At 40.8% G+C, this 15,078-nt stretch overlaps 1 protein-coding gene and 1 pseudogene across 1 annotated transcript in view; both read left to right on the top strand.

Moving 5' to 3' along the window:
* BCL2 (BCL2 apoptosis regulator) overlaps positions 1-15,078 on the top strand; it is a 199,103-nt gene that overhangs the window by 120,910 nt on the left and 63,115 nt on the right. The gene's annotated exons all lie outside the window — the stretch shown is intronic.
* LOC134760361 (small nucleolar RNA U13) lies at positions 7,463-7,536 on the top strand (annotated as a pseudogene).

Raw genomic sequence — 15,078 nt, 5'->3', positions numbered from 1 at the left:
TGCCTCAGGCACCCAAGTAGCTGGGATTACAGGCGTGCACCACCATGCCTCGCTAATTTTTGTATTTTTAGTAGAGACGGGGTTTCACCGTGTTTGCCAGGCTGGTCGCAAACTCCTGACCTCAAGTGATCCGCCTGCTTCGGCCTCCCCAAGTGCTGGGATTACAGGCATGAGCCACTGTGCCCAGCCAAAGGAATACATTTATTTCCTTTTTTTCATTGTAGAATTTATTATTATTATTATACTTTAATTTCTGGGGTACATGTGCAGAACGTGCAGGCTTCTTACATAGGTATACACGTGCCATGGTGGTTTGCTGCACCCATCAACCTGTCACATACATTAGGTATTTCTCCTGATGCTATCCCTTCCCTAGACCCCCACCCCCTAACAGGCCCCAGTGTGTGATGTTCTCCTCCCTATGTTCATGTTGTTCTCATTGTTCAACTCCTACTTATGAGTGAGAACATGCGGTGTTAGGTTTTCTGTTCTTGTGATAGTTTGCTGAGAATGATGGTTTCCAGTTTCATCCATGTTCCTGCAAAGGGCATGAACTCATCCTTTTTTATGGCTGCATAGTATTCCATGGTGTATATGTGCCACAGTTTCTTTATCCAGTATATTATTGATGGACATTTGGGTTGGTTCCAAGTCATTGCTATTGTGAATAGTGCCACAACAAACATACATGTGCATAAATCCTTCTACTATAAAGACACATTTATTTCCTTTTTAAAGAGATTTATTTAAGAGTCACTGGTTCCATAAAATCATGGAAAGTCATCTCCTTAATTTACTTATATATTAACCAAAGGAGATTCCCCCCAGGTACCTTCTATTGGGGGCGGTGGGAAAAGGGAGGGTTATAAGGATGAATTGACTAGTGTCTTTTGAAAGACTTTCAGGAATTTGGGTCTTAAGACATTTTGGCCATCTTACAGAAAGTCTTAAATGTCAGAATTGGGTGAAAAAATTTTAACTTTTCTCACAATGGTTTGTTATATGCTCAAGGTGCAGATAGCTTGGTAGGGACAATTCAGCCTGTGGTTGAGAGTGGTCTCTACGTATACGTCAGTAAACTGGATATCAGCGTAGCGGCAGGAGCAGAAATCATCAAGACAGTGGACCCCCCAGCCTGTCACTTGACTTCTGCTCCATAATGCTGCCTGCACATTGCCCATTTGATGCAGGGTATGCCTGGCTTGTTTCAAACATCCCATGCCTGCTGGAGCTGAGGGTGCAGCGGATTCATTAGCTTCATAGGAATGCACCCCTTCATTCAAAGCTCAATTTGGCCCAGGCGCAGTGGCTCATGCCTGTATCTCAGCACTTTGGAAGGCTGAGGTGGGAGGATCACTTGAGCCCAGGAGTTCAAGACCAGCCGAGGCAACCTAGCGAGACCCCATCTCTATAAAAATATTAAAAAATTAACCGGGCGTGCTGGCACACGCCTGTGGTCCCAGCTATTTGGGAAACGGAGGTGGGAGAATCACTTTTTCCCAGGAGTTGATGAGTTTTCTCCCACCCGTGTTGAGCTATGGTTGCACCACTGCACTCCAGCCTGAGCGATAGAGCAAGACCCTGGCTCTAAAAGAAAACAAAACAAAAAATAAAGCTTGATTTGTTTTTCCATCCCATGGCCCACTGCCAACTCTATCATTTTTGGCTCTTGACTGTCTTATACGCGGGAGTGTAGGGAGAAACTTTTGCCAGTCCCTTCAAAGATGGCTTTGACAATCTGTTGTCATGAATAAATTTGGACACCTGACAAAAGAGTATCTAGGATCTTCCTTTACAAAGTATAAGGGGTCAGATGTATTGCCCCTTTTGGGATATAAATCAATTATTGTTCTGCCAGCCACTGGGAACATTTTAGAAGCCCATTTATTACTATCTGCAACGGTACCTCATATTTGGTTTCCTGTGTCATGAAGAAAAACCTGCAAATACCTAAAAGTAAGGATTCCAGTGAAATGTGGGTTCTGCTTCACTCTGTTTGGTGTGGGAGGCTGTGTAAGTCTAACTCTAAGAATACCGGTAGTGGTATCTATCTTCATTCTAAGAACTGAGGGAGGCGAGGTTTGTGCAGAATTAAATCACCCCGTCATATCTGTGAGGCTTCCTGCAGAACGAAGGCAAATAAACCCAAACAAACAAAACAGAAACATGTTGGAAACAGTCAGAGGTATACGTCTGGAACTAAGGTTACGAGCTGAGCCTTGAAAAGTTCATGAGAGACTGGCTTGCTTGAAAATATCCTTCCTCTGTGTGTGTGTGTGTGTGTGTGTGTGTCTGCGCGCGTGTGTGCGCGTTGTTTTGTTTGTTACGGTTTTGGTCCGTGCTACCGTATTTACCCCATGTGCGGTGGTTGGAAATGTCAGGGTTTCTTGATTGAAAAAGGAAATAAGAGATTATGCCACTCACAGCACAGAAGTGGGATGAGCCCCACTATGGTGTACACGTGTGCGTCTGTGTGTTTATGTGTGTCGTCTCCATGTGTTTCTGTGCCACTGTCTGTTTGTGCATATGTAGTGTGTCTGTGTGTCTGTATCTGTGTGTATGTCTGTGTACATGTGTCTGCATGTGTGTGTGTGTCTCTGTGTATGTGTCTGTGCATGTGTTGTATGTGTGTCTATGTTGTGTCTGTGTGTATCTGTGTGTGTTGTGTGGTATCTGTGTGTGTGTGTCTGGGTCTGTGCATGTGTCTGTGTGTTGTGTGTGTCTCTGTGTCTGTGTATGCGTGTGTCTCTGTGTGTGTTGTCTGTGTGCATTTGTCTGCGTGTGTCTCTGTGTGTGTGCCTATGTTGTGTAGTGTTTGTATGTTTATGGCTGTGTGTGTGTTTTGTGTGTCTGCGCATGTCTGTGTGTTGTGTGTGTCTCTGTGTCTGTGTGCCTGTGTGTCTTTGTGTGTGCATGTTGTGTAGTATATGTCTGTGTGTATCTCTGTGTCTGTGTGTCCGTGCATGTGTCTGTGTGTGTTGTGTGTGTGCATTTGTCTGTGTGTCTCTGTGTGCATGTGTTGTGTAGTGTGTGTGTTGTGTGTGTCTGTGTGTTGTGTGTGTCTGTGTATGTCTGTGTGGTGTGTGTGTCTGCGTCTCTGTGTCTGTGTGCCTGTGCATGGGTCTGTGTGTGTGTTGTGTGTGTGCATTTGTCTGTGTCTCTATGTGTACATGTGTCGTGTAGTGTGTGTTTTTTGTATGTCTGTGTCTATATGTCAGTGTGTGTCTGTGTGTGTGTCTCTGTGTCTGTCAATGTGTGTCTATGTGTGTGTCTCTGTGTGTAGTGTTTGTGTGTGTGTCTCTGTGTGTAGTGTTTGTGTGTGTCTCTGTGTCAGTGTGTGTCTCTGTGTCAGTGTGTCTCTGTGTCTGTGTGTCTGTGTGTCTCTGTGTCTGTGTGTCAGTGTGTGTCTGTGTGTGTGTTTCTGTGTCTATGTGTGTCTGTGTTTCTGTGTCTATGTGTGTCTGTGTATGTCTGTGTGTGTGTCTGTGTGTCTCTGTGTCAGTGTGTGTCTGTGTATGTGTCTCTGTGTCAGTGTGTATCTCTGTGTCTGTGTGTCTCTGTGTCAGTGTGTGTCTGTGTGTCTCTGTGTGTGTCTCTGTGTCTATGTGTGTCTGTGTGTGTGTCTCTGTGTGTCAGTGTGTGTCTTTGTGTGTGTCTCTGTGTCTGTGTGTGTGTCTTTGTGTCTGTGTGTGTCTGTGTATGTCTCTGTGTGTGTCTCTGTGTCTGTGTGTCAGTGTGTGTCTGTGTGTGTGCTTCTGTGTCTATGTGTGTCTGTGTGTCAATGTGTGTTTGTGTCTATGTGTGTCTGTGTGTCAATGTGTGTCTGTGTGTGTCTCTATGTCAGTGTGTGTCTGTGTGTGTGTCTCTGTGTCTCTGTCAATGTGTGTTTGTGTGTGTGTCTCTATGTCAGTGTGTGTCTGTGTGTGTTTGTGTGTGTCTGTGTGTGTGTGTGTATGTCTGTGTGTGTGTGTCTCTATATCTTTGCATATACAGGGGCATAGCATAGTCATGCAAAACCATCTTCCTTCAACTCACAGTTCTCTCCTTCCTCAACCGGAAGCCACTCTGCTTTGTTGTGAAAACAAATAAACTACTTTCTTACAAAAGAAAGACCAAATAACCTGAAAAGCTCAAATAAAATCCACCTTATGATACAATATTAAAAAACAGAAATTTTCAGTGGAGAAAATCCCACACCAGACTGAGGAAGACAGATCAGTTTAACTGGAATCTCTGTTTTATATTTCTTTTCTACTCTCCACTCCCATTTGCCAACAAAACTATGCTCTCTCACAGGGGACGGGTTCACCCCTCAATGTCTGACTAACATGCTTTTCATTTGAATTCAAAATATTTGGTGACGATTGGCAAAGAATGAGGATGGGAAATCGAATATTACATCATCTTATGAAAGCTTCCTCCTCCCTCACTTCCTTCTTCCTTTCTTCCTCCTTTCTCTCCCTTTTTCCCTCCCTCATTTCCTTTCTGCCTTCCCTTTTCTGCTCCTGTTGTGACCGTTCCCCTGACTGAGCAGATGTGGACATGGGGGAGCCACCTGTAGGAGTGACTGGAGCCTCACAGACACCGTCCTTTGAGGTAGCTGTCACCAGAGGATTGTCACTGAAAATGCAAGAAGAGTTTGGCATTTGATTGCATTCTGCACAATTCAAGCAGGACAAATTGCTGCAGAAGATGACACCAGAAATAGCCACCATGTAGTGGGTTCTCACCACATGACAGACACAGTGCTGCTATAAGCTTGTGACTTGCACTGTCTGAGCCCTGAACACCTCTAGCAGGTACGAGCATTTGCTCTGTTTTCAGACCAGGAGACAGCAGCTCAAAGAAAGTGAACGATCTGTCAGTGGTCACACAGCTAGGAAGTGGCAGGGGGAGCTTAGCCGGGTTGGACTCTGAAGGTCATGCAGCATCCTTACACAGACCCAAGCCCTTCAAATCGATTTCCACCCATGTGTGTTTGGCAGCCACATGTCAACAAGCCATAACTTTCTTACCTGTTTCAGGAAAACATTATTTTCTCTCACCTGTGTTTATCATCATCTTATTTCTGTTTCAAGAAATCAAAACATGTGAAGAAGATAGATTTGTAGAAGACCTTTTTTGGCTACTTCTGATGGTGAGAATGCAGTTAGGAAGATGGAGTTCAGATGCTAAAATATTGGAATTTCTGATGCATATTCATGGTTAGAGGGAAAGTCAGTTGCACTGCGGAGTTAAGAAATCTGAGAAATATAGGAAATCTAAGCTGAGAAAAACTCATAACTATGATGCTTCCAGGTGCAGGAAACTTCAGGTCCTTCTGCACCCAGGCTTCCTGGAAAGCTTTTATTTTAAAAAAATTTTAAAATTTTTATTTAGTTATTTTTAATTGACAAACAAAAATTGTATATAAAGGCTTTTGTATTTTATCCCGTATGATAAAGGGCCGCAAGGTTCTTTCTTGCTGCCTGAGTTAAGTGAGCATATTAACAGCACGCAGCGTTCAGCTCTCATTAATTTTCAATAGGCTCATTTGCCTTTGATCCTTTTATTTCAAAGCCAAAAAAAAAGACCATATATAGAGAGAAACGATTGCATTATAGCTCCTCCTTCAATATGAGTCGCTCAATCTCTAATGGTTTATTTCCATCGAGAAGGTTTTAGTAACCAAGTGACTAAGTTACCTAGCTAAACTCCCCCCTCCTTCTTTATCAATACTTAATTAGTATTGATGCTTTTCTTGGCTAAATCTCATTTCAGAGCCTGCACAACTGAACTTTTTCCATAAATGAACCTTTTAAAATGTGTATTTGAAATATCTTTAAGCCTAAGAAAATAGTTTTTAAACAAGTTATGCATTGATTTCCTCTTACTCTGAAATATTTCTCAAGTGATTTTTCCTGAAAGATTCTTTGTGGTTCATTGAACACAAAAAACAAACTGTGTACCAGGTCTGGTAGAGGTTACAGGGATACAGGTAACTTGGCATTTGTTCCCAAGGAGCTTAGGTCTCCAAGAGGAAATAAGACACTTCAACAAATAGCCACAAGGTAAAACAGAGAATTGTCCAGTGCTGTAATTTAACTGCTGATTCCTCTGTACCTAAAAGCTGGCTAAATTATAGTTTTATTGAATGCTAACAAACTCTTATTCCCCTCCTGCATGGAATTTTAAAAACCTTTTATTTTCTCTGGGCTATAATTATGGTGACCACATTTTCCATAGCAAAAATTAAGACACGTCGTCTGACAAAGGATTCTTGTGCCACTTCTAGGTGTGAGACCACCCATAACTTAGATTTTTTTAAAAGCAGGCTTTTTTAGGCAGGCCCTATAAAAATAGAGGTTTGTTAAATAGGTGTGTTTTTAGACTTTTCATTAAAAGCCTACAATACAAACAGTATTTTATTTTGTATCTGAATCAACATGTTATATCCTAAAGCACTATTTTACAGCCTAAGGGTATGTGTTAGTCTATTCATAAAAACATACTGCTGCATAGAGCAATAATACCTGCCATTATCTAGGTGTAATAAAAAGGTCCCAAGTGGTCCTCTCCAGGTCTTTAATTTTCCTTTTGAAGATAAAGCTCCTTCTTTCACTTTCGTGGTTCAAGATTTTTGAACCTTGCAAGTGATTGCTATTGAAGCATGCCAGATGTGAGCAATTGTGAGCGTAGTACTTTAAAACAAGGTGAAGGAGTGACTTTTTCTTCCTTATTGTCTCCCCCTACTACCATCTGTGATTTCTACACATGTAACTTTTCCAAAACAGCAAGACATGGGAAGGGATACCAGCCAGGGCCGCCACAGTCCAGGCGTGGGACTTCTGAAGTGAGGAGATAGAGATGAAAGCGGCCTGTATTGATAAATGACAGATGGTGAAACCAAGGCCTGCTGGACCAAGATTCAATGACTTACCCAAAGCCACACAGCTTGTTGGTGGCAGAGTTAGCGCCCAATCCCCAGCTTTCTGAGCAAGGGAGGTTTCCATCCCCACTATGATGTTTTCTTGGTGTTCTGGGGTCACTCTGGTCGATTTCCATCCACTGTGATGTTGGGTACGCCCCCTCCATGTGACTACATAATTCTAGAATCATAGTTCTAAAATGATATATCACTGCACTATCATGGGAAAATAAGCTGGAAGAGCTGGAGAGGCGATGCCTGCCACTGATGGCTCTTCTATAGAGGTGACCTTGCAGGTTACCAGGACTTCCCCAGGCCGACTCTCAGATGGCCTGAAGCTGAGTCCAAGGCAAGCCTTATACACCATGGTTCCTGCTCTCCTGGGTATCACTGACCTACTGCTGATCCAGGAACCCTTGTGATCAGACTTTTCCCATTAATGCTTTGTTTATGGTTAAAATATCACAGTGTTTACTGGGACCACTGCTCTCTTTATTAGATGGTTTTTATACTTAATTATTTTGTAACATGGCTGCACTTGTAAGTTATCTGCTGATTTTTTTGTAGTTCATAAGCATAATGATTGGGTATTCACAGTCATGTGTGAGATGTGCCAACCTCAATCTCTACACTATAGTATAGAGTATACAATAATAATCACTATATTATTACAGCCTGGCCAACATGGCAAAATCCCGTCTCTACTAAAAACACAAAAATTAGCTGGGCGTGGTAGTGCACACCTGTAATCCCAGCTACTAGGGAGACTGAGGCAGGAGAATTGCTTGAATCCTGTGGGGCAGAGGTTGCAGTGAGCCGAGATCGTGCCACTGCACTCCAGCCTGGACGACAGAGTGAGACTCCATCTCAAAAAAAAAAAAAAAAATTTAAAAATGTATCTCTTCCATTAAAAACATATCCAATAATTCTGCTAAAATATTTGACTGACCTTCACATTCAGCCTCATTCCAGTGTAACTCCCCATTCATTCATTTCATTCAATGGCTATTTGTTGAGCACCTACCATCTGGCAGACACTTTTCTGCTTCAGCATCAAACAAATAGACAAAAATTCCAGCCTGTTTATGGTTTATATGGGATTGGATGGTGCTAATAACTGTATCAAAAAATAAAAACTATTAGCTTGCCAAAAATTTGGATTACTGTGGGAGCAGAGAGCTAAAGGAAAAGGGAACTCATGTATTGAATATCAGTGACTATGTCATGTGCTGTGTTGTATGGTTTTTCTCATTTAATCATCACAGCAGCCCTGTGAAAGATGAATATGATTATTTTTATTTTTTACAGATGAAGAACCAAGATTTAGGAATATAATATATCTTGCTTAAGGTCATACTAGTGAGGAAATAAATCTACATCAGTCTTTTCAATACCATACTGGATGTGATGATATCATTTTAAAACCATATGTTTGATATATGGACCACCATACTGAAACCTCAGGGCACATTTTTGCCCACTAATAATATATATCAAGGAATGTCATTTCACAGATGAATGGATACGGAAAATGAGGTGTGTATGTGTGTGTGTGTGTATATATATGTGTGTGTGTGTATATATATGTATATATGTGTATATGTATATATGTATACACACACACACACACACACACACACACATACATATTACTCCGCCTTAAGAATATTTTCATATGCAACTACATGGATGATTCTTGAGGACATCATGCTCAGTGAAATAAACCAGTCACAGAAGGACAAATACTGCATGATTCCACTTATATGAGTATCTACAGTAGCCAAATTCACAGAAGCCGAGAACACAGTGGTGGTTGCCAGGGACTAGGGGAAGAGAGAAATGGGGAGTTGCTCTTCAACAGGAATAAAGAATAAGCAAATCTCATGTTAAGAGTTCTTAACACACACACTCACACACACACACACACGCAAATGTCACTTTAATGGACTTATTTAAAACATCATTTGAAATGTAGTTGTTCAGTTCATGTTCTCCTTATCATTTTTGTAGATTTATCTACATTTCTGAATAGCAGTAATCACTATAGTACACTCTAGTTTCATAACAAGCATCTTCCATGGAATACCTTACCCCAGATTAGCAATTTGATGACCACAGTAACATGTGCTTCTCAGATAACACATGACCTTTCATTTGGCTGAGAACTTAGTGGTTGACTTTGCTAAAAATAGGTCTTTAATGGTTGAGTGTGACATTTCATCACGGGGTGTTATTTGGGAGTTTTTCTCTTCATACATGAAACAAGTATGGCTGTAGAATTGATTACCCTTGTTTCCTTGATGAAACGCCTTCAGAATTTCAAAGATATTGAAAATTTTTTTGGCCAAAATTAGTTACACAGAAGTATGGAATCTGTCAGTGCTTGGGGACAAAACCCTTCTGTGTATTGAAAATGCAGAAGTAGACAGGGAAGCATTTCTGGGGAGGAGTGAGAAGCTGGATTAAGTCTGGATGCTGGGGCAGGGGTGAAGGAGGAGGGCTTGCTGATGTAGGTCTTGACCAGGTTGGAGCTGATGCAATGGCAAGTGCTGCGGCCGTGGTATCCCCTGGTGATGTCATTCCAAGGAGCCAGCTGCCATCAGTGCTTTCCAGAGTCTGGCTCTTTGGGTGAGGGGCACCAAGGGATAGACGTGCACCTCAGGACACCTGCCATCTTGTTGGCCATCTCTCTAGTTTGGGGTCTTTGTGGTAAAGATGTATGGGCCATGCTTTTTAGCTTATCTTATCACCCCAAATACTTCCCATCATCCTAGAATAATATCCAGGCTCTCGATCTGATTTCCAAAATCTTACACTGCCTTCAAACTGATTCTCAAGCCTCAGCTCTCACCAACTGCACACTCCCCCATTGCTCGTGGGCCACTCGAACTGACTTCCTGATCCTCCAGACACATCAGGTTGCTCCCTCCTTGGGATCTTCCACTACTTGTGACTTCTGCCTACATTGTACTGCCCCTAACTTTCCCAGGGCTGGCTCCTTCTTGCCTTTCAAATCTCAGCTTAAATGTCACTTCGTTTGAGAGACTCCCCTGGAACACCCAATCATTCTCTCTCCTATCACCCTACTTTAATTCTCTGAATATTTCTATACAGTCAATGCTGTGCTTGTTTGTTCTTTCAGATCCATGAAAGCAGGGACCATGCCTGTCATAGTCCCGACAATGCTCCCAAGCCCTAGGTGAGCACCCTGCACATAGTAGTTCAATGAGTAGTTTGTCAAATGAAGGAAGGAGGCACTCAGGCTGTAGATGATTTAAATGTAACAAACGTATTTGTAGGTTATTTTTTAATAATGCAAAAGAAATGAAGACTAGGCCAATTTTCTTTTTTAATTTCGTATTTCAGCCTCAACACTTAACTATTTCTGATTGGTCAGAGATTAATTAATCACATACAACAGTCTGTCCTGAGGGGATTCAAATGCACTGCTTTTTCCAATGATTTGCAAATGCACCGGCCTAAAACTACTCTCTGGCACAGATTTCAGAATCTCCACTTAACACCTCAGAAACCTTTAGGGCTTATCCTGAGCTCCAAGGCTGGCTTAGCTTCTTCAGTAAGCAGCTGCTTATGCATGGATGCCCACAATGAGTGATTTCACCAGAAACCCACCTCAGCTACTTAAAGTGTGATGTATTTCATACACACAAAGTGTCTTTTCATATGAGTAGGTTAGTGACACTATTGAATACAAATGAACTGTTTTTGAATATACTGGAATCTCACAAAGTTTTTTCTTCCTCAGAAGTGGAATTCAGTTGAAGATGGGTCTGTCCTTAGAAGACCAAGTTATTATAGTTGCTAAAATAAAAATAAATAAAATAAAGACTTCAAAAAACAACAGATGCTGGTGAGGCTGTGGAGAAACAGGAATGCTTTTACACTGTTGGTGGGAATGTAAATTAGTTGAACCATTGTGGAAGATAGTATAGCGATTCCTCAAGGATCTAGAACCAGAAATACCATTTGAGCCATCAATCCCATTACTGGGTATATACCCAAAGGAATATAAATCATTCTGTTATAAAGATACATGCACATGTATGTTTATTGCAGTACTATTCACAATTGCAAAGACGTGGGGCCAACCCAAATGCCCATCAATGATAGACTGGATAAAGAAAATGTGGTACATGTACATCATGGAATACTATGCAGCCATAAAAAAGAATAAGGTCATGTCCTTTGCAGGGACATAGATGAAGCTGGAAGCCATCATCCTCAGCAAACTAACACAGGAACAGAAAACCAAACACTGCATGTTCTCACTTATAAGTGGGAGCTGAACAATGAGAACACATGGACACAGGGAGGGGAACAACACATTGGGGCCTGTTGAGGGTGGGCGAGGGGAGGGAGAGCATCAGGACAAATAGCTAATGCATGTGGGGCTTAATACCTAGGTGATGGGTTGATAGGTGCAGCAAACCACCATGGCACACGTTTACCTATGTCACAAACCTGTACATTGTGCACATGTATCCCAGAACTTAAAGTAAAATTTTAAAAAATAAAGAAATAAAGTAGTTTCTAGGGTTGGGAACAATCTCCAGGGGCCTGACCCTCAGGAAGGGAGAATCCCTTCTTCCCTTGCAGGGAGCATGGGCTGGGTGGCAGTTGTGTCCCTTCCGTCTGAAAGTGAAAAGTGGAATTTAAATGTTGACTTACGTCTCACAATACTATTGGTGTCCAGCTTCTGATACTTCATGGGACATTCCTTTGTACTTGGGATCTAACCTTATTAATTTGGAGAGAAGATGTAGATTAAGTTTCAAAAACCTGACCTTAGAAAAGATTTTTTACATAAAGAATGGGCTATCATTTGTATTTGCAAATCACAGAGAATGTCCTGTGGCATGGAGTCATTTTGTCAAGCTCTGCATTCCAATCCAATTCTTTATTTGCTCTCATCTCAGGGTGGTAATTGTTAATTTGGAGATTATTATTTAGGGTGGATTCAACAGTCTTACATGGGATTCTTTTTAGGGAGAATGATGGGAAATTACTCTTTTTCACATTTTTTCATCCTGGGAGAGGGTGCCTCTATTCTTTCGCTCAGTGTGACAGTGAGAGTGAAGTGAAGAAAAGATTTATGATGCCAAGATCAGGGCTGAGTAATATGGTAAATCCCAGTTTATCTTAAGTGCAGTAAACCCCCAGGCAGCTAGAAGAGTGACATATTCTGGTTAGTTCAACATTCTATTTAATCTGAGAATACCCAATAGGCCACTTTTCCATGACAGATTTTTATAGAATTCAAATACAACAAAATATACTTGACACCGCAACTATACTGAACACATGTTTATCTCTTCTAATGACTTAGAAGACACTTAAAGATCTCACCAAGCCTCAGAGTCACACGGAGAACATCAGTTATCTCAGAAACAGCTGTTAATAGGGATTTCTGGCTGATAGTGGGATGGCCTGCTTTTGCTGATTGAAAGCAGCACTTCATTGGGTGCGGTGGGTGGGGGGTGGGACACCAGTTCTTGTTTTCCCAGGTATAATTTGGCAATCTGGGGGGCTTCCTCAAAAATACGTAGACCCTAAAATAGATAATGTATGAAAAGCCCCTTAGTGCTGAGCCTAACGCAGAAATACATTCAGTACATACAAGATGACTTGACTCAGTTTATCTGTGATTGGTTTGGTTTACTTTTGCTTTTTTCTTTTAGGGGTGGGGAAGCTCTTCCTACATAATTAAGGGCCCTTCAACTAGAGGAACTTGATATACCTAACCTAGGACAAGCAGGAACTTTTTGACCTCCAGCGTTGTTTATGGTTTTAGACTAAGCAACAACAGAAGATAACTACAAGGAACTATCATGAATTATGGCTAAATACTGAATGGTGACCCTTTAAATCAGTTATTAGTATGACTGGATTGTACCTTCTGCCCTGGGACAAGCCTAGACAGAGAGAGTTGGGAGAAGCAAGTGTAAAAAAGCCTAGGTTGTTTTTCTTTTTCTTTTCTTTTTTTTTTTTATATGCTGTTAATGAGAGGGTAAATTCTTTTAAAGTTTTTGGAGAGCACTTTGACCTTAATTTTGAAAATGCTAAGTTTACATAGCCTTTGACTTGGTAATTTCACTTCTACAAGTTTTTTCTACCTATGTGTAAGGATGTCTATTACAGCATTATGTATTTTAATTTTGCAGCAAAAAAAAAAAAAACAACTTGGGGAAAAAAAGAAATGTCTGTGTAGGGTACTGGCTAAATTGGTAAATTGATATGAAATAAAATGCTGCTATTAAGAAAGGTGATGGATATATATGAACTCACATTTTAAAATGTCTGAGATTTATTGTAGAGGGGAAAAGTGGAAGTCTGTATGGATAATATTATTTTATTGATGAGAAAAAAATTAGATACATATACAAATGCATGTATATTCATAGCATTTTCTGGAAGGATATATAATATACCGTTCAGCTAATATATAATTTAAGGATTATGAGTATTATAAATTGAAATTAATATTATTACAAATTAATACAAATTAAGATTTGTTGATATATACATCGTATTATGGTAAAATGAGTATAATTAAATTATTCAAAAGTTTGCTTTCTTACATTTGTTAAATATTTTCCAGTTTATGTTCTAATTTGCTTATTCCAATCTTTATTTCTATCACCTATATAATTAAACTCCAATTCAGTTTAGGGTCATTCATAATTTCCAAACTGATTATTTTACTGTTTCTTCAGTAGTGTTGAAGATAATGATGATGGCACTAGTCATCCCTTATTGAACCCCTATGATGTGCTAAACACTTGTACTTATATTTTCTCTAAACCTCCAAAATTGTGAAAGTTGATGAGGAAGCAGAGGCCCTGCCATCTTAAGGAACTTGCTAAAGCCATGCAGCCAGCAAGTAAGTTTCAGAGCTAGCACTGAAACTCAGGTCTAACGCCAAAGACTGTACTATTTCCATATGTCATTCTGCCTTAGATATAGTGCTGGTGAATTCATTTTTCAGGCAGTCTCTGTGGGTAAGACAGATAGCTGCTTAAAAAGAGATAGAAAACATGCTTTGGATTGTTATGGCTTGCTAGCATTTTCCACTCACCATTGTTATTAATTATTCTGTGTGTCCCATTTGTCTTAACTTTGATCGTATACTTACAAAGTTTATGGAAACTGCCCAAGTGCATTCGATTCTGCTGATATTTCCATGGTCTGAACGCCAGCCCTATGAGCAGGGGCCAAGTGGAGCATGCCATCTGAAGACTGCTCCAGCTTTCAGGGCTGGACCTGGTTCAAATGGGAATGCCATACCATTGTTTATTTTAATGAGATAAAGAGCAAAGAAAAATAAAAAAGCAAAATCTGCATTTGAAAACATTCAAGTAACATAATCTGTATTAGTCGAACTAATTCTAAGCCTGGCCGGGTTTCGATTTTAGAGATTTCCACAGCTCCACGTGTAGCCCCAGGGTGGCCATGTAGAGGTAACAACAACAATACTAGGAAGACCCTTCCAAGTCTCTGTCTCCGTTTCTTGCTTTTCTGACACCCTTCACCTGTTCTTTATTCAGCTATTTACTGGGGCATGGTCTTTATCTGAAGTTTTTTCTGGTATTTTCAACCCATTAGGATAAGTGGGGTGGGTGTAGGGGGCTGTGCCCACAAAACAGACATCCAACTTGGTTTTAGGAAAGGCTTTTTAGAGGAAATGATAGCTACACGGAGTCCTGAAAGAGAAATCATAGAGGTAGAGGTGCCCACTTATCTAGGTAGAGAGAACGGCATGTGCAGAAGGGAGAGATAAAAGGGCACACAGTACATCTGTACAGTTGTGAGTCCCCAAGCATCTGACCTCTCTTGAATGAGGATATTGACTACAGGTTACTTAGTTGACCTTGTTAAAGCCTTATCATATCAGGATTACCAGGGTACAAAAACATTCCTAAAATAAATGGCTCTGTTACTAAACACTCCCCTTATAACACCATTGTTGACACTGTGACTTTTAAAAATCTCTCATATCTGGCCATACCTGTCTCACCTTCCTAAAGTCACACTGACAGATGACACACCAGGGCAAGATGAAAACTGTAGGGACTTGTGTAGAATGAAACGATAACTTCCTTTTCTTAAAAGGGACTGTTGATATAATATCCTTTTTGCAAAAACAGGGAAAT

The sequence above is a fragment of the Pongo abelii genome, chromosome 17 (assembly GCF_028885655.2).
Source record: "Pongo abelii isolate AG06213 chromosome 17, NHGRI_mPonAbe1-v2.0_pri, whole genome shotgun sequence".
Taxonomy (NCBI): domain Eukaryota; kingdom Metazoa; phylum Chordata; class Mammalia; order Primates; family Hominidae; genus Pongo; species Pongo abelii.
The sequence above is the reverse complement of the archived record's forward strand: the minus strand, read 5'-3'. Positions and strand labels throughout refer to the sequence as shown.